The sequence below is a fragment of the Cupressus sempervirens genome, chromosome 8 (assembly GCF_028749045.1).
Source record: "Cupressus sempervirens isolate cs-2001-9-10 chromosome 8, ASM2874904v1, whole genome shotgun sequence".
In the NCBI taxonomy this organism is placed as follows: Eukaryota; Viridiplantae; Streptophyta; class Pinopsida; order Cupressales; family Cupressaceae; genus Cupressus; species Cupressus sempervirens.
In genome coordinates, this window is record NC_143125.1 from 633,940,950 (window position 1) to 633,961,105 (window position 20,156).

A 20,156-nucleotide genomic window follows, 5' to 3' on the forward strand; every position below is an offset into this window, starting at 1 on the left:
AAGCATGTGGTTGTGCTACCATGCAAGCTCCTACTTCACAGTTAGCAATGTAATTTTGAAGTCTTCTTTTTTCTTTGAAAAGGTAGAAGCCTGGTATGCTTTGACCTGCTGCATTGACATAACATATAACAGTGATCCATTCTCTACTTTTAAATGATATTTGAGGCACACTTTTACTTGCCAACTTTGCAATCACTCGTAGCCCATAATTTCTACTTGCTTGCACTCCCGTTTCATCACAGTTCCATATGTGAGTTGGTTCATAATGATAAAAATCATACAATGTTGTCAAATTATTATAAAAAATTGCCACAATACTTGGTCGCAACATGAATTCTCTATCCCTATCCAGCCCCTCTGTAGTCCATATTGTCAAATTTGGATGGCGTTTGCAGAATCCAACCCACCATGATCTACCTGATAAACCATTTTTGAATGGATTTGGCCTTGTTTGGAAAATGTGGGCCACATGTGACTTAATTTGAGTTACCTCCAATCCACGACCAAGTTGAGCTAAATCTTTACACCACTCAACAACTTCTAGCTCTTCTTCCAAAGATAGAATTGTTGGTGGTCCCCTAGTTTTCGTTGTTGTAAGTCCTGATAGCCAATAGGATAAGCTGCTAACAAGGATTCCCCACTTCTTTTTTGATTTTCTTATTGAAAAATAATTATCTTCAACATCTTCAACGACATTTTCCATATCCTCTTTTGTCCATTGATTGCCTTGTATCCTTCTCTTATTTTTTTGATGTTTAGAAGATTTAGCAACTCCAAATAGATTGTCTGTATTGTTGGCAACAAGATTGTGATTTTTATTATTAGGAGTTGGCTTGAATGAATTTTCCCCATTATTAGAGTCAACATCATGTAATTTAACACCTTGATGACAATGAGGTGTCAATTTTTGGGCAGTTTGTTTGCTCCTTCTCTTTCCTGTTGTCATAATGCCTAAATAGAAAACATCATATATTAACCACAATAAAGATATTGTCCCTCATAGAAATAAAATTTTCACCTATCTATCATTTTCCATCATATAATGTGCTATTATCTTTTTAAGGATTATTATGTTTTCTCCCATAAATGACTTCATACAGTATGTTGGTTTATTGTTCAATATCTCTCTTAGAAAAGAAATTTCTGTCACAACATTTCCACAAATAACTTCATGCTATACGATGGATTTTGATAGAAATATTTGTTATATTTCATCATATAATATTTGTTATATTCCATCATATAATATATGTTATATTCCTTCATATAATCTCTATTATATTCCATCATATGCTATATTCCATCATATAATATTTGTTGTTAGAAAGATTTGCTAAACAAATAACAACATACATTATATGGACTATGGACAATAACGTCTAGAAATAACAGCATATATTATATGGACTATAACATATTTATATAATAGATAACAACATATATTATATGATGGACTATAACATATTTATGTAATGGATTATGATAGAAATTATATAAAATGTTCTTATTTTTTGGGAGAAAATTTAATAATTCCTATAAATAATACCATACTATATTATCCTGTGTGGAGAAGAATCAACAACATAACAACATATATTGGTGAAAAGAATAACAACATGCATTATATGATGGATTATGATAGAAAAGTATAGTGTGTGGTTATTTCTTGGGGAGAAAATTCAATCATTCTTATAAATAACATCATACTGTAATATATCAATGATAAATTACCTGGATAGATTACTGGACCCTCTGATATCTTGAGCAGCAGATGATATATGCATTCCCTTTGAGTGCTCATAGAGAAGTCTGATATTCTACAATGTTAGCACAAAGAATATATTGGTGAAAAGGATAACAACATGCATTATATGATGGATTATGATAGAAAAGTATAGTGTGTTGTTATTTTTTGGGGAGAAAATTCAATCATTCTTATAAATAACATCATACTATAATATATCAATGATAAATTACCTGGATAGATTACTAGGCCCTCTGATATCTTGAGCAGCAGATGATATATGTAGTCCCTCTGAGTGTTCATAGAGAAGTTTGATATTCTACAATGTTAGCACAAAGAATATAGAGAAAGTTAATGCATTCAACTTAAATTGTTCTTTTACTAATTTGAAAAAAATTTATAACTTTATTAAAACAATATATATTATTGGTAAAATTCTTAGAACAATATATATTACTGGTAAAATACTTGGTTTATTGGGCCCTCTAATATCTTGAGTAGTAGGCCCTCTTATATCTTGAGCAACAGATGTTGTATGCAGTCCCTCTAAATCTTCTAATATCTTGAGCAACAAATATTGTATGCAGTCCTTCTGAATCCTTTGATATCCTAAGTAGCAGATATTATACACACTCCCTTTGAATGGTCATAGAGAAGTCTGAAATTCTGCAATGTTAGCAACAAATATTATCTACACTCCCTCTGAATGCTCATAGAGAAGTCTAATATTCTACAATGTTAGCATAGAGATGTTGATAGATTATGTGTTGAGGGAGAATTTTAATTCAAAGTAGTCTGAGCTAATAGAGGAGTATTAATAATTATTTTTTCCCTCCAACAATTTGAAATTGAAATTGAAATGTCCTTCCTTTCAAATCAAGGCTTGCTTGGTTGATCTGTGGCTTTCAACTTCTATAATTTGAGTAGTTGGCAATTGATTGCGTGGTTTCTAGTAGAGGAATTTGAATTTTATTGTATTTATTGTTTGATTTTTCAACAGAAGATTTTGAAATCATGTTGAATTAATTGTCTGATTTGGATGAATTGGGGAGCTCAAACATATCTATGTTTACAATGCAGGTACTCTAGCTTGCTTGTCGAAGACTCCAATTCCACCAGTTGGGTTCAAAATTTGTCAGAGATGGGATGAGTTGTTGAAATAATGTGTATTTATTTATGGTTGGATATGCATTGGATGTTGAACAACTGTACAACAATAATTATTTGAGAAGAAATTTAGGTGTTCATGTCTTGTCCATGAGTTTGGACAACTTTCTTTAAAAAGTGTGCAATTAGAAATACAATGTTTTATATATCTTTCTTTATATTGTGTAAAGAGTATGGTGGATAATGAAAACTAACATTTTATGTTGGTTAATATGACACATATATTGAATGTTTTTTGTTTACAAATGGTATCAATTTTATTGAATGAATGATATAAAAAGACAAATTTGTAATGATTTAGTTTTAAATAATTATTAGTAAATAAAATTATCAAAATCAGTATCTTATTGTTCAATCAATAGGGTATATTGATATCATAACTAGCTTAGAACATCTTAACTACCCTCACAACAATTGGTACATGTTCAACTACCGGGTCCTCTCCCCTATGGTAAAGACAAGGGAGTCATGTGAAAAAAAGACACTTTCGCAAAAAAGAATGACACAACTCCCAAAAAATAATAATCAAAGTGCTCAAAAAATGTCCATTCATTGACTTTAAGAGACCTTAGAGTGCATTCACTATGAAAACAATTCTTAAAAAAAAAACTCATGCGCTTCCAAACACTGAGCATGTATTTTTGCAAAATAGAAATTTGTAAATAATTTTTTGATAAAAACTCAATAATATCACTACCTCGGTATGCATGCCTAGGTCAATATAGCCTGGGTACAATTTTCTTTTCCTTAGAAGTCAATAACTTCCAAACTAGACATATTTTATATGAAAATGGGGGGTTTTTGAGTACTCTGAGCTCAACAATGATGTTCATTTTTGCTCAATGTTCCTTGAAAAAGAGTGACCCCCTAGATCCTTTAGAAAGCTGCTAAAACCTCAGATCTAAAAACTAATGCCAAATCTCTCAAGAACAGAACAAGGGAATGGAGATCTAGAGCTCTAGTACCATGCTAAAGTTGATGAAAGATCAACCCCACATCTCTTAAGAATCATGTGCATGCAAACACCTATCATAGAAGAGAGAAGTAAAAAGCTTTGGAGGTTGAAATTGCTAGACCCATAGATGAGACATTCTTGATGAGAAAAAAGATCAAACTCTATTATAAAAAAATGAATTTGTTTTTATAATTACAAAGAGAGATCATCCTTATAAAGGGGATCAAAACTCAAAAAAGGTCTAACCTAGGTTGAATCATAAAAATTAATAAAATAATTAATTATTAGATGCCTAAAGTTTAGCTTAGGAAAACTAGAGTTAATTAGGAAATATCTAATTACTCTAACATTTAGGAGTGAATCTCCCTCTGTATTTCTCCACAACCTTTGTAATCATTCTGTTGTCAAGTTTAGGCATAACTTGAACTAAAGTATCCTCTTTAATTTTCTTTTTAGTTTCAAACTAAACTTCCTTTTCTACTCAACTCTCTCATATAAACTTTTGGATATAGAGTTAGCAATCTCTAATGGAGTAGTCTTAAAAATAGCCATCATACCATAAATAGCTTCTTCTACATTATTCTTATATCCATTATCCAACTTGTCAAAATCAATATGTGAAAATCTAGATAAATCTATATTATTCTTTATATTCTCACACAGATTATCAATATCAGATATGAGATTCTAGCTTACCACTTTGAATTGGCTAATGTCATCAGATTTAGTTTTCTCATCTTCTAACTACTCGTGGGGCTTGTACTTCCTCTTTAGTCCCCTAGTAGGTATGCTTGACTCTATTGTATCAATCTTCTTTTTACCTTTGGTAGATTGAGCTTCCTTAGCTTGTACAGTGGTAGCCCTTGTGCTTGACCTTGTCAAAGGTGCAACTAGCTTCTGTTGTACCTTCTTTTCCACTTTCTTTGGTTTTTTTACTTTCTTCTACTATGCCTTCCTCTTCTTTCCTTTTTCTTTGGTTACTTTCTTGGCTTCCTCTTCATCCTCTAAAGTTTGATCTTCTTCTTCTTCTTCGTCTAGTTTCTTCACCATTTTGTTCTTTTTGATAACTATTGTAGTTTGTAGGTTTATAGTTATCCTTGACTTGTCTTCATCATAGTTCCCAAAGGATGTAGAATCCTTCTCGATCTCTTCTACCAATAGTGCAATGATGGTTGCTAATGCCTAATCAATATTTATCTCATAAGATAATGATCGCAACCATCTAACCCTTGGAATAGCTACCTATACATATGTATAGTCGACATCTACTAGGAAACATACATCATTATAATGTTGCTCCATTATAGACATAGGAATTCTTGATCTTTGCTTCATTGATTTCTTGAAATCTTTAAAATATAACTAGTCATTACTGAATCAAAATTTTCTCCTAATTTTCTTAATGAATTCACCCATCTATTGGGTAATAGATAGATTGGACTTCCATACTACCTTGCCAAATGTAGGAAAAGTGTTTTGTACATAGAAGAATATGAAAATGATAAGTGATCCAAACTTACATGAATAACTCTTTGCCTTTTTGATAGCTTCTAGGTTTTCTGAGAATTGTTGATGTTGTAGCTCAGCTAGGTCATATGTATGATCTTTCTTAACAAGTTTATAACCTAGGTCATTGATAATGCATGAAACACTATTGAGTCAACTTGACTGGTAAAATCTGTGTGCTATCACTCTCACTACAAATGCAATAATAGGGTCTTCAATTTTACCAATTGACATTCCCCTCTTGTTTCATGTGGCTCCAATATTCTTCTCAATTACTTCTTTGGTATCACTTCTCAATATCTTTGGCTTGTCTAGGGTAGGATACCTTGTCACTCTATGAATGATCCTATTTGATATTCTAATAGGTCTATTCTCCAACCATATTTTATTTTTGTGTATTCAACTTAGTACAAACTTAATCCATTCCATTTTGAAAACTTGGGGAAAATCTAGGGCACGTGTTAACCATTTTTTCTCTATGAATTTGTTTTCTTCTCTCAAAAATTTGTTTTCATAGAACCTTTGATAGGCCTCTTTGATCTCTAAGTCTCCAACCTATCCAACCTTGGATGTATAGAAACATCTTAAATCTTGGATCATCAAAACCTTCAGCGAAATAGTTGATAATGCACCAGATAGATCTTGTTTGTATGCAATCTCAGGAATTGCTCAAAATGATGGTTGACAAACATCATTACTAATCAATTTCTCTACCTTTCTCCTTACTCGCACCAATGAACTCACTGTCATTTTCACTTTCTATGGTTTTGAAAATGCAAAAAAGTATAACTTGACACAAGTGAAATACCTTTGAAATCGATGTAAAACATCATGTAGTAGTTGAATTTGGTATGCAGTAGCTAGAATCTCTTTCTCAAATCACCTTTGTACTCTTTAATCTTTTGATAAATGTAAATGACTTGAAAAATTGAGTATATATCCTTTGAAACCTTGCAATTAATACTCAATGTATATATAGATGTAAGCTCAGTCACTATAGAATTTTTCAATATGCTTGCCCATCATAGCAAGTTCAACATTCACTACAGTACCTAATTACTCAAAACTTACTACAATACTTCCAATACTCAGTGATAACATAGAAAACAACATAACGATAGAATGTCTCTTTCTTCTAATAACATCATTGCATCTTAATATATGCTGATAAATCATTTTCATTACTTGAATTTTTGGAATTGATGTAAAATATATCATTTTAGATGTCAGTTCCACACATACCTTTGATTGCCTAGTTGGGGGTGATATGATCACCAGATCTATTGGATAAAGTGACCTCATCTAGACTTGATGTTCTGTAGTCTTCCTTCTTTTTCCATGTCTTGTTCATCTGGTTCCTTACATTCTTATCATCAACCTTTTCTTTACCTTTACAAAATTCATTTTCCAGTGTAGTGACTAAGTTGGATAGTTTTTGCTTACATGACTAGTCTTAAGACAATTAAAGCATACAATCTTATTCAACCATATTCTGTAATTAGCTTTGAAGTTTTTCCTAATGTAATTCTTAGGGTTATGAACATATTCTTGGCAATAGTGACAACTATACTTTGTATTGTTATCCCAATTTTAAGAATTTTCATTATGATGTACCTTTGTCTACTTGTTTGATGTCCACTCATGTTTGGATCTACATTCATATTCCTTGTGTCCATACTTCTAATAGTTGTAACAATATCCTTCAAACCTCTGAGAATTTCTGCTTCCTTGGGTTTTGATTTCCAGTGTTGCTCCTGTAGACATTTGCTGTGTGACCCAATTTTTCATATTGATGACAAGTGGGTTTGATTTCTTTCCTTTATTATTCCTTTATTCACTAGTTTCTTAGATTCTCCATTCTCAATAGTAGAATATTCTAAACTACTAGTGTCATTGTTTGACCTTGGTGCTTCCATCAGTTTTTTAAAGTACTTTATGGCTTTAGTAGGCTTGTTAATATTTTCTTTCTACATATTCAATTCATTCTACTATATTTTATTTTGTGATTTCAAAGTTGTAATCTTAATGTCTTTACTATTCAGTTCTTGATTTGTAATCATCATCTGATTCATAAAATCTAGTTGAATGCTTGACAATATTTGCACATTTGCTGACTTCTCCTCAAGTCTTTTTGCCAATAGTCTTTTGTCTTCTTCAATTATGATTCTATCTTCTTTAATTTTTTTTTTCTATTCAATCATCTCACACAACAATATTGATTGAGTTTCTTGTTCCCTTTTTAGATTCCTGACTTCTTCATTTAGGGCTCCATTCTTTTCCATTAGATATGCAAATGTTGCATCAAATTAATTTGAGTTTCTATCCTTAAATAATATAGTATTGTCTTGATATGAGTGTCATTTTGTTAAATGAACCATTCATTTCTTCTTTTCAATGACCATTGCACTTCATCTCTTGCCTCCTTAAGTTGATGTAGGGCAAGTTGTATTTCAATCTTCTCATTCTCAATAGTCTTTCCCAATTTTTATACTTTCATCTTCAAGATATAAATTGGAAAGCAAGTTTTGGAGGGGGGGGGGGGGGGCGCTGTGAATTAACACTTAAAATTTTTACCACTAAAACACTTCACCATTAATCCATCTCATAACTTAACATGTAAATTGAAATATGTAAGAATGCATGCCATTCATAGCATAATGTAAACACATAACACAAAAGATTTTGGTTACCCAAAAACCCTCCAAGCAGAAGGTAAAACTTGGGTGGGGATGAAACCTACAACTCTTCACTATTGCAATAATAAAGTGTGGCCAATTATGGCTACAAAGTTTTTATCATAAACTATGATCTACCTTGTGAAAGGTCTTCCCTGTTAAAGGTTTAGAAGAATGTTAGGTTTCACCTTGACTAAAGGATTTAAACTCACAGCTAAGCAAGTACTATGTTAGGAGATTTAAAAAATTCTATTAGGACCACTCTATTAAGAGATTTAACCTGTATCACCTCTCAAAATGACTTAGTACCTGATCCTTTGGTTAGCACTTTTTGCTAGATAACATATCTCCTCTTTACTATATGTATCTTGATCCTTCTGATCTAATATATCTTCTCTAACCTCTCATTTTTTGTCTTCTCAACTAACTCTATTCTAATCAAATGGTTTTGCAATACTAAAACATCTTCTCCATCATGAATGCCTTCTCACCTTCACATTTGATACTTCTCTTCACATCATGATAACTATATCAAACCTATGAAGAATGAAACCTCACCTATGGTAGTTGGAATATAATAGAATTCAAGTTAGTATTGTTCCACCTAATAGTTCATTATTGGAAATTATATATGTAGATTGTGTTTTATTAGCATAGTGTATAATTGATGATCGTAAAGGTCGTTAAGGCATCATTGACCACCTTCCAAAAGGACTAAAAAGTTATCCCATAGAATTTAGTAGGCTTCCCTACTATGAGAAGCTACAAATTGTGCATTTTTCTGATACTATTCATATTGGAAAGAATGTAATAGAGACACTATGAAAAATATTGGATGGAAGGTTTGACAAAGAAAAACTTTCCAAAATTTGAAGTGGCATTCATGATTCCAATCATGCAACGTAAAATATCCTTGAATCAAATAGCAATGGAGACTAGATTAATGCAAGTTCCCTTCCATGGTTATTAACGAAGTAGAAAAGTAATGCAATAAAATAAGTCATATGATTTTTAATATTTCCTACACGATTTTCTGTGAATATAAGAAATCTCATATCAAAGAAAAGTAAATTTGGGCCAGGGCTGAAAATGCATGATTGGCATGCCTTTATCAAGGTAAGTCACGATCTTTTGTATTTACAATATATTTGTGAAATTGCATTCAATTTTCATTGTATTAATTTAGAAAAGAATGAAATGATTAGTTGACAATTGTTGTAGTATGTGTTACCCCTATCGCTCCCAAACAACTTTGACAATAATATCAAACAAGTGATATACAGTCTTAGAAAATACATGAGGTAGGCAGTGATATTTGTTCAATATATCAAACAAGTAATATATTGTAAAGTCTCATATTTATATATTTTTGTGTCTCAAATCTCTTGTAGGTGGTTTCCATCTGAATAAATTCATAAAGAAGATATAAAATATTGGAAGAAAAGAATTTGTCTACTAATGTGTGAAATGCCAAGTGTTTACCTTCAACTTTTTTCAATGCAAAAGAACACTACCTCATACACCAAGTTGAGGATATTGAAATGTGTGGACCTATTATCCTAGGTCAATGGGTATGGTTGAGAGACATTTGAAATTTTTGATGGGTTTCGTTCAACAAAGAGCATGTCATGAGGGTTCTATGGTATACCAGATGATGGTCTACATTACTCAATATCTTCCTAATCTTGTAGCAAAGATCCATATAGATTTCATTTGGGATCTCGAATCCATTAAAAAATTTGAAGGGGAGTACTTAGTGGGGAGCGGTAGATTTAGGAAAGTGAAAGGTAATAAATAATGAGATGCTATTGTATTTAATTAATTCTTAATCTTCAAAATTAATCTATTGTAGGTCATTTATTTACTTTTTTACAGTTGCTAAAGAGTGGGATGCAATACATTTGTTTATTGCAAACAATCAAGATTGGATGATGGTATGGATTGAACTATGTCAAAATTCTAGTTATAGATTAAAATGGGAAACCATGTATTCATTGGTTATACAAGCTCATTGTAATGGAGATCCCAATATTACACAAAAGGAAATAGATTTAGCATATTGTTTAAGAGATCTCTAGGTACTTATAAGTTTTTTAATCAATCGCATGTAAAATCATGATGCAATAATTTATACATGTTTGACATTATTGTAGGTCAAACACTACAAGGCTATGTTATGCAATGGTTATAAATTTTGCATCAAATATTTTGATGACATGAATAGAACTTGTGATTCTAGGATAAGTGTAGTCTTCTAGGTGACCAATATTTCATCTAGAAATTACTTACATCCTCAAGAATCTCAATATCAATACAATGGCATTTTGGTTGATATACTTGACTATGACTTTAATTCCTTTAAATTAGTTCTCATCATCATCAAATGGTATAGACTATGACTCAATCAAAATGATGCTAATAGAACTATTATTTGGCATGAGAATGGATTTCCAATGATTAATATGTAAGGTTGTTTGAGCTATTTGGGGATGAGCCCTATGTTCTTCCATGCCAATGTGAGAAGGTATTTTACTTAGAGGTTTCACATAAACCTAGTTGGTCTTTTGTTGTTAGACATGATCCAAGAGGAAGGTCGATAAAGTATAATGCGATGGAAGAAGAAGATATCGAGCAAGATGAAGAAGTGGATCACGATCAAGAGTTAGTCGATGATGCAAATGATGCTGCTACTAATCATGATGATGATGCTTCTACTAATCACGATGATGATGATGATGATGATGATGATGATGATATTGATGATACTGGTGGTGATGATGTCGATGACAATGATAATCTTAATGATGAGATGGATGAAGAATAATTAATGTGGGGGTTGATTAGCTAACATTGAAAAGGGGTTTGATTATCAGTGACAAGAATGAAATGTACATTTATGTAATCAATGCCTATGCTATTCAATATTGACTTCTTCATAGATCAATGATTAGTTTGATTAACTTGTCATGCACCTTTTACTATTTATAATTAATATGTATATGTATCTTGAATTTTTAACTAACATAAGATAATTGATTTACATATGCAGAAACCCAAAGCCCTTTTATGAGCATCCCATACAGTCTCATAGATTATTCGGTATAAGTTAGTACACTCCATAGAGATTAATGTCTTTTACCATTTGTAAAATATCTCTCTCATTGCCACCTATGCCTCTTATTTCATGGAGTACAGGTACTAGTGAATAGGTATTTGTCAGATTTGTCTTCCTTAAGTGAGGAAAATGTAGAAATGGAAGAAGAAAGTGAGGCATTTAGTATGTCTAAATTAAGGAGATTGACTCAAGGTCAAAATATCAAAAAAGAAATTCAATAAGTGCATGAAGTTTTTCCTTTCTCAAGTGAGGTCATGTTCTTATGATGATGAGAGTGAAGGTGACTCCGATGTGCCCTTTAGGTACAAACATCTACATAAATAATGGGTCTCTGATGAATTTCCTCCAATAAACACTAATTTTTGTGTTGGAGAGAGAAGATATCACATAGCACCATCCTAATTACATGGTTTGGGCCTATCTTCCATGGATGGCATAAAGGTCTCTTACAAAAAGGTTGTTTAATTGATGGAGTATGTCAGACCTTGCTATGATTATAGTAGTTGGATGCAAATTGTTAGATATAAAAAGGTATGGGTAGGTATGCACTCGCAACAAATTATATACAACAAGAAGCTAGTGAACATAGTAAAACAATAGCTATATACATTGATGGAAGGCCAAAAGAATTAGGGAATATTGCAAGTTTTATAAAAATTACATGACCTACATCAACTAAGAAGTGACCCAATTGCATATTTGATGCACATAAGGGAAATCTCATATTTATATGTGTGATAAAATCAATACGTGGAGTTGAAGAGATTATTATTGATTACAATTTGAATCACATCTAGATACAAATAGAGCCACTATCATGGAAGAGGTGGTACATACTATGCACATTTAAAATCATTTCCAATCAATCAATCCAATACACCATTTAATTTATATATATATTTTTCCAACTTAGAATAATAACACATGTTTTAACATGTCTCAATGATTATTTTTGAAATGCAGGGCTACAGTATGGATCAATAGCCACAGGATACACATGATGAAGATGGTTCTCTTTAGACTTCTTCTTTCCAAAAGGTAAAAATCATTTTTGTTATACAAATTAGATAAAATAAATATGTTAATCCATATTTTTTATTATGCTTTATTGTTCACTACTATTTTAGATTGATTTTGAATATAGTGCTAATAATATTTTTCTCACAAACAAGTGCTGATCATGAAAAGGGAAAGGAAAAAGTAGTCCATGAGGGGCCATATGATGAGCATGATGAATTCATGATTGATTTTGCATTAGTCATTGATCCAACAGCTATAGTGTAAAAGGTGCTTTGTAATTTATCAAGAAGGTTAAAGCAATTAGCATCAATTTGATCTCAGGCTCTTGAAATACAATAGAGGGAGGACAAGTTGATGCACCTAGTTGTGACGTATAAAATAAGTATTAATGTAGTTTTTAATTATAAAAAATTTCAATGATAGTTTTATAGTATAATCTTTTATTTATGTCATTAAAGAAAATGCATGTGTTATTTTTATAGAGGCTGTTGAAGAGGTTCAATGATGATGCCCTAGAGGATGATACTTTAGGTGGTTCAAGTACATCACATGTTCTATCCTACACTTATATTTTTCTTGAACACTATTATTTTAATAGCTCTAATAATCTTGTTTTATTGTGCTCTAAAAATTTAATATTTTAGCTCCTACTATTGATCCTATGTTCACTATGCCACCTACTCTAAGGAAAAAAATTGAAGAGGTAATGCCAACTACAAATTCAAAAACACGTAACATGGCCATAGATGTGATGACAACACCTATTGGTAAGTAGATTCCTATTTTTCCTCTTATTTTCATGTGTTTATTTTACTTGAACTATTATTTCTCAGGGGGTATTTTATAATATTGGATTCATTTTATGTAGGAGGTGATGAGGACATTCTTGGGTATACCCGTGTTAGATGTACAGGAACACTAAATAATTGTGATCAATTTCTCATGAGAAATGGAGATGGTCTTCCCTTGAGAGTAGCCAACTTAAAGGTACTTTAAAGATTTATCCTTTATTTTACTATACAATCTTATACTCATAATCAAATTCAATAACCTCTTGTGCAATCTCTTACAATAACTACTAATCCCATTATTATTTTGCAGGGAATAATATATTTTATGAAAAAATTAATGATGAATGTTTGCATATATTTGGGTGGATCATACGCATAGGATATCATATTTTGATTTCATTGCTAGATCATGTTTCCTTTGATCAATTTATTCAAGTAAATTTAAAGGTAGCTTTAATTCATTTATGAGTCTAACCATTTTTCTCTTTTCTTAAAAGGTGGAATTCATAAACTAAAGAGTTAAAGGATAAACTCATTGATGCCATGAAAACACTTTTTGGACCTAATATTTTTCAAAGACTTAGGCTCCTTGAGAAAGTGGGCCAAGCTTTGAAGTATATTAGGTACAACTACATGACCCAAATGAAAAACAACCCTTATTATGAGTGGCCCTGCTATATTTCTATTATTGAGTGGGAGAATCTTAAAAAAGATGCCACTAAGAAAAAATAATACATGGTGGAGAAATAGTACCACCCGAGGAAAGAAGGTATGTCATAATATTAAGAATGAAATAATGTACTAATCAAACTTAATACTTATGTGTTCTAACATATTTCAAACTTCACATAGGTATTGAAATGAGATTGTTTGAAGTGTAGAACCTATCATGGAACAATCATTGTTTTGTCACTGATGTCAAACCTACTACTTGCTAGTATGGCAACTAATTTTGGTCTAAATGTTATCATTTGATTGATTGATGAAGATGATTTGAAAAGAAAGCATAACAAGAGTACCTAGAGAACAATTAAATTATGTGGTGTATAAAAGGAGCACTAAGACCAAGTAAGACATTGATGATATAGTGTATTATTGATCTACTTAAGGCTAAAGTAAATGGTTACTTTAGCTAAGCCAAGAAGAAGTGTTTTCATAAAAAGTTTCTGCCAAGCCTGGCCAAGTAAATTGTGTAAGTGAAGAAAATTTAGTTTAGGATGAGAAGAATTTAGTAGGTGCCAAGTGTTAGAAAATATAGTATGTGGCGAGTGTTAGAAAATATAGTATGTATCGAGCGTCAAAAAAATTTGTAAGTTTCAAGAATCAAGGAAATAATAGTGGTGAATGAGTGAGGAAGACTTAGTAGATGTCGAGCAACCTAGCATTGGCTGAGAATCAAAAGAGTGTTATTGTCGAGTGAACAATGTAGATGGTAAGTGACAACAAAATGAGTTAAATTGAAGATTTGACAAATCTAAGCCAACAAAATTGATTTCTTGAATTATGTAAAGCATGTGGAAGATAAGCATGATGAGTTGGAGGCATATAATTCAAGACAAACCATTTTGAGGTGAATCTAAGGAGAATTGTAAGAGAAGTTTCTAGAGGGAACAAAATGGAAAGAGGGAGGATTCGATGAATCTGACCTAACCCTAAGATGGATGATTGGGATTAAGTGGAAAAATATCATAAATCTCTTTGTAAGGGAATACAAGGCTAGAAGTAATGAGTGTTGTTGAGAAGTAGGAGATGTTGCTTCATATGGTGGCCTAAGGGATGAATTTGCAAATGGTATATTGAGCAAGAAGGCTTAAGGAGTTGAAGGCTTGGAGTGTAAACAAGCTATCAGAGATGAAGGGTATGAATGCCAAGTAGAATGGAGGACTAAACCATATATTTGTAATCTATAAGCGAGTTGTATTTTGTTATCAGATCAAGTCCTGCTACTACTTTCTAATCATTATGCTAGTATAAGATAAATATTTTAGATTAAGGTTTGATGTAACAATCATTTGTAAATCATTTAACTAGGTGACATTCTAATGGAATGTTCTAAAGTCCTCTAACAAGGCTCACTCCTAGCAAGGTGATTGAAATTAGTTAACTAGGTCATATTTAATAGTGTGCATTGTAACCTTTAACAGGGTTGGCTCCTCACAAAGCTCACTTTAGAAGAGTGAAAATTGGTAGCATGTTACTAGTGGTTTTTCCCAAATTGGGTTTCCACGTTACATCCTTGTGTCAAAATGTGTGACTAATTTTGTGTTGTTTAATGTTTACATTTTTGCAAAGTTATTTTGACCTGGAACAATGACATACTAAGTTCTGTAATTATTGGATACATCTATGATATGGATATGACTCTATTAAGTACTAAATTTTTTTATTTATACATCTAGACCTTAGATAACTGATTCACCCCCCTCTCAGTTATTCTAAATATTCCAACAATTGGTATCATAGCATTGGTGCTTGGGAGGAAATAGTGTGAAGGTACTAGAAGCAGAAGATCAAGATGTCCAAAAGGGAGGTACCCAAGCTTAACAGGGATGCATGGAAAAGTTTGATGAAGCTTCATCTAGGAGGACTTGGAGATTTATCTTTGTTGACTATAACTACTAAGTATAGAAATAGTTGGAGGTATGACAACAAAATAACTAAAACAAAAGAAAGAACAAAATTAGGATTCCCTACATATCAAAGAGTGTAATACTCGCAAAAAGATGTAGGATTCCCTACACAAGATCTATTCAAGGAAATAGTTAATGCCATTAGATGATCTAATAGAATACTTGAGGATGAGACTGTGATCAGAAAAGTGTTGATAAGCTTGCTACCTATCTATGCTATTAGAGTCTCTACTATACAAGAACTGAGATGTACTCTTTGTAATGATTTGACCCTTGAAGGATTGGTTGGTAGACTTACTAATTTTGAGCTTTCAAATTTTGATAATTTCAAAATAGATAATGTTGAATGTTCTTTCAAAGCTAAATTGTCACTAAAAGAGCCTAAAGAAAAGAGAAAGAAAAAGGTCAAACATGTTTCTAGTGATAGTGACACAAATGAAGATGATGTAGAAGAGTTTTAAGCATTGCTGGTAAAATACAAAGGTAAGTTACCTATCATGTGCTTCAATCGTAACGAGGTTGGTCATACTGCTACAAGGTGTCTAGAGAAGAAGAATAATAGAAGTGGACAAAAATATCGAGATAAAAGAGATGAGAGTAGCAAAGATCATAAAGACATAAAAAGAAGGCTTGCTATAGTGTTGAAGAGGAATCTCATGAAGTATCAAATGATCATGATGATGAAGTTGTGTATGTTGCAATAAAGGATGATTTTGATGAAGATGAGGCCACTCCATTAATGTCTTATGTGAACAAGAGTGACAGATGGGTCATTGAAAATGGTTGTTCAAATCATGTGACTAGAGATAAAAGTAAGTTCAATTGCATTATGATGGAAATAGTGTTAGATTTTGTAATGATGCACCCTATCTGATAAAAGGAAAAGGATCAATAAAATTGATAGAGAAGATCATATGTGATAATGCTTACTATGTAGAAGGACTTAACTATAATCTATTGACTTTGTCAAAATTGAATAGTTTAGGATGTAAGGTTGAATTTTGAAACATAAAGAATATGATTTATGATGTTGATAGAGAACTCATTGGTAGTGGTGATTAGACTAGAGGTAATCTATTTTATCTTGACATGAATGAAGCTACTTGTCTTGTTGTATAATTTGATGATCTATGGTTATGGCACAAAATACTATGCCATGTAAATTTTTATAATTTTGTCAGTATTAGTAAGATGAAGAGAGTTAGAGGTTTGCCAAAACTAAAGAAACTAGATAATGTAATTTGTAAATAATGTAATTTGTAAATAATGTAATTTGTAAATAATGTAATTTAGGGGCAAGATGGAAAAGCCTAGTTTTAAGAGTAAGAATCATACTTCAAATGCAATTTTGGAATTAGTCCATACTGATCTATGTGGACCAATTAGTGTGCAAAGCTACAAAGGTGACAAATAATTGATGCCATTTTTTGATGATTATTCTAGAATGATACTGTTATGTTTTTGAGAGATTGCTTTCCAAATGTTTAAGTGATATTTTGATAGATTTGAGAAAGAGATTGGTAAAAAGTCTAAAGTATCTAAGATCTGACAGAGGTTGAGAGATTGCATTAAATGAATTTTAAATTTTTTGTAATGATAGATGAATCAAGAGACAAACTTCTATACCTAGGACCCCTCCACAAAATGGAATAGCTGAAAGGAGGAACATATCTATGATGGATTGTATGAGGAAACTGATGATGGAGAATATTGTTGCTTTAAAATACTGGAGAGAAGTTGTTAGTACAACTATCTATACCTTGAATAGAGTACAAGTGAAAATAGGTACACACACTACGCCTTTTGAGTTATGGTATGGATACTCATTCAATCTTAAATATTGTAAGGTATTTGGAAGAAAATGTTACATTCTTAAGGACAACTTGAAAGGTAAATTTGATGCTAAAAGTGAAGAAGGTATATTCTTTGGTTATTCCACAAGAAGTAAAGCTTATAAGTGTTTATATACTAACACTAACAAAATTGTGGAAAGTACCAATGTGAAAGTTGACGAATATATAGAAATACATGGAGAAGAACAAAAGGAGAAACCTAAAGATTATAAAATATTTGTTTAATACTATGAAGGCATGACTACTAATCATTTTGAAAGTCAAGCTATTAATTAATAGGAATTAGTGACTTTCGAGTCGCATCTAATGAATGACAAGTTGCATATTCAGAAGCCAAGTTATAGTCTAATGCTGATATTAGTGTACAAGAAAGGAATGATGAGCTACTTGATAGAGACATAAATAGTGAACTTGAGATAGGATTTCCTAAAAGGCCTATTATTGAAGAAAGAAGAACATAGCCAAGATTGTCAAAGTATATCAGAAGACATCACCATGCAGAGAAAATCATTGGTGGTAGAGAAGATGGACCAATGATTAGGAATAGATTAAAGAATGATACATGCTTGCTAAGCATACATGAGCCTATAATTATGAAGCATGCATTAGAAAATGAAGACTAGACTAAAGCCATGAATAAAGAGGTTGAGTAGATTGAGAGAACAAAACTTTGTCACTTGTGCCTAGACCAAAGAAATTGAATGTTATTAGAACCAAGTGGGTGTACAAAAAAAAAAACTAGATGAGAATGGTGAAGTAACAAGGAATAAGGCAAGGCTAGTTTGCAAAGGTTATGCTCAAGAAGAGGGAATTGACAATGGAGAGACATTTTCCCCAGTTGCAAGATTAGTAGGAGTGAGAACTCTACTTGCTTACTCTGCATACAAAGGATTCAAATTTTATCAAATGGATATTAAGTCAACATTTTTGAATATTATACTACAAGAAGAGGTTTACATTGAAAATCTTGAAGGATTTGTTGATCTTAACAATAAGAACATAGTATGTAGATTACACAAAGCTTTATATAGTTTAAAGAAAGCTCCTAGAGCATGGTATGTAAAACTTCATAATTATCTTGTGAATATTGGTTTTGAGAAGACCGATGACAACAATATTCTATACTTGAAGACTGAAGGAGGTAAAGGAATTTTACTGGCTAAAATATTTGTTGATGATATCATATGTGGAGGACAAAATGAATTGTGTAAGACACTTTCTGATGAAATAATTTGAGATGTTGATGTTTAGAGAGATTAAATTCTTTGTTGGTTTACAAGTATATCAAATAAATTATGGTATTTACATTACTTAGTCTATGTATTTAAAGGAAATATTAAAGACTTTTGGTCTCAAAGATTCAAAATCAGTTAGCACTCCCATGGTGACAACACACAAGCTATCCAAAAATGATGATTCTATTGGATACAATTGTTCAAATTGTGTGTTGTCTTTGATGTCACACAAATGTCATATCAGTCATCAAACAGTGTCTACTGAGCTCAAAAGGTCAACAAGGCAAAGGATAGTGTCTACTAAGCTTAGAAGGTCATCAAGGAAAAGGACAGTGTCTACCGAGCTCAGAAGGTTAGCTAGACAAAGGATAGTGTCTACCGAGCTCAGAAGGTTAGCAAAGCAAAGAAGCAGTTCTTACCGAGTTCACTCGATCATCAAAGGTAATTTGGCAGAAGTAGTTCTTATTGAGCTTTCAAGGTAATCAAAGAAATTCAAATCTTACTGAGTAAACTCAACAACCAAAGGAATTTAAGGATATTGCAATGTTAACCGAGTCAAGATGGTTAACACAAAATTTTTTTGGAAGCTGTATTTACCGAGCAGGGTCGACCAATAAAGGATTTCATTATTTTATGAAATAACATTTATTTTTTTAGAGTAATATCTATAGCTAACTGATGTATGATTTATTGGTAAATATAACATGTAAATGGGCCGACTTGACAATTTGAATGGTATAAGTAAGAGGTCAAGTTGCGAATTCGAAGTAGTATAGTGGAAGTATTAGAAGTTAATGTGATATGAAGACTGATTATTGTGGAAGCGAATTTGAAGGATGATCAGAGATCATTGAGGAGCAACAGAGTCATATTTGATCAAGGAGGATCTAATGATGCTGAACATAGACCTGTAGCTAGAAAATTCAGTTGGATCTTGTTAAGGTCAATTCATTGTTGCTTTCTAACCATTGTAGCAGTGATTTCAAATCTCTAAATAGAGTTGGTTTAACAACCATTTTGTAAATCCTCTAACAAGGTGACAGTTTAGTTGAATTGTTCTAAAGACCTCTAGCAAGGCCACTCCTAACAGGGTGATTAAATCCTCTAATAGGGTCACACCTAATAGTGTGTATTGTAACCTTTAACAGGGTTGGCTCCTAACAAGGCTCACTTCAGAAGAGTGAAAAATTGGTAACTAGTTACTTGGTGGTTTTTCCCATATTGGTTTTCCACGTTAAATTTGGTGTCTCTTATGTTCACTTTGTTTTGTGATAACACAAGTGCAATTAACATCTCCAAGAATCTAGTGATGCATTCAAAAACCAAGCATATTGCCTTAAAATATCACTTTGTTAGAGAATTGGTGCAAGAAAAGGAAATAAGATTGGAATATGTGCATACAAAGGAAAAAATTGCTAACATATTCACAAAGCCTTTACCTATGGATGCATTCTTGTATCTAAGA